Below are 1,833 nucleotides of genomic sequence, written 5' to 3' on the forward strand. Positions count from 1 at the left end.
GGACTTAAGGGTTATCTTGAAGAAGATTTGTGTTATAGTTGAGAGGCCTACTAAAACAGAAAAGATAAATAATTTTGGTATATATATATATATATATATATATATATATATATATATATATATATATATATATATATATAATTATGTTAGATGGTGTAGATAAAAGTGATGATGAGGAAGATAAAACTCCTCTCTTTCATATAATGATGAAAAAGAACATGAAAAGATAAGGATAAATGATGAATTGAGGAATGTAAGAATTAGTTCCATGAGTATTTTATAAGTGAAATTACCTAGAAGACCTATCCAAGTATCATCAAATCACTCACTCAATCCATCATTAATCCAAACACCCAAACTAGAACATCAAAACATATGCAAACAAAGTTCCTACCAAATGATCAACCTTAAAAGCAACCATATCCTACCCAAACCACTTCAACATATCTAGTATTTTCATTTTTCCTTACTAAAATCACCTAAGAAAACCAAGAAAGGACATCAAAATTGGTGGATCAGAATCTACATAATGGTCATGAGCTTATCCTAAATACAAAGGATTGAGACTTATGACTAAAGAACCAAAAAATAAGGTTAGATTTGTGACTATATTAAAAAAATGACAAAGTAGATGAAGTTGATGTCAAGCTAATTCAAGAAATGCATGCTAAGGAGTTGGAAGAAGTTGAACGACGCGTAGAATAATAATAATAATAATAATAACAACAACAACAACAACAACAACAATAATAATAATAATAATAAGAAAAAGATGAAACCTTAAAGAAGCTAGAAGAAAATGTAGGTTTTTATCACATACCCATTGTGATATAAGAAAGAAAAAGTGAAAGCCAAAGAGAAGAGAATGTTACCAAATAATACTCCATACATAAGGTTTGCTAAAATTCCACCATTAGTCCACCCAAATCACCCAACCCACTAATGTATAAGCCTCATGAAGGATATCCCTACATCTCCTTAATAAAGGTGTAGAGATGTCCGATCCGATTTGGTTTAGTGACGTAGGCAAAAGTTTAATTTGGTGATAACTTGATCTGGTTTTTCCCTTACCAAATCCAGATCGGTTTAATCCGATCCAGTTGCGATCGGATCTGGAATTTGATTTTTTTTAAACAACCTTTGTAAATACTCAAATATAACATTAAATGCAACATAGTTTCATTATAATACTTAAAACATACATCAAATGCTGAAATGGAAGAGTTTTCTATTATAAAGTTAAACTACTAAACTACTAATAACATTAAAGTGGCGTTATATCATTTTTCCTAATAATGTTCAATTTTTGTGGTCTTTTACTTCCGATTGCCTTTGTTTCTTTGTTGTTCAACTTCAATGGATATGGAAAGGTTCTCAATAATACCCTCGTCTTCATCGTCATATTCATCATCGTCGATTTCAAAAAATGTTACAGAGGCGTTGATGCCTTGTTTCTCTTCTTGTTTCATTACTTTTGGCTCGACATTGTCTTGTGTGGGCCTTCAACTGTTAACAAGTGTTGTATACGTTCCATCGAATCCAAGTAATCCTTCAAGAAAATGCAAAACCTCCATTGCTACAGGTGTAAGATTCGTTCTCAACTTTAACAAAACACTACCAGTACAAGAAAAAACGGATTTCAAAGCTACCATGTAAGCTTAGACGGTTAGTAAATCGCGGGCCATGACAAAGAGAATTTGAACGTATGCTTCCTTTAATCTCTGCAAAGCCAAAAGATAAAAAATCTTAAATTGTGGCACACTCATGTACTTTAAAAAGTTTGACCCCGTATAAATTCAAAGTTTGCTACTAGGGGTTAATGTGCGTGGTCTT

Source organism: Lactuca virosa, chromosome 6 (assembly GCF_052849685.1).
Source record: "Lactuca virosa cultivar CGN04683 chromosome 6, Lactuca_virosa_CGN04683_v6, whole genome shotgun sequence".
Lineage (NCBI taxonomy): Eukaryota > Viridiplantae > Streptophyta > Magnoliopsida > Asterales > Asteraceae > Lactuca > Lactuca virosa.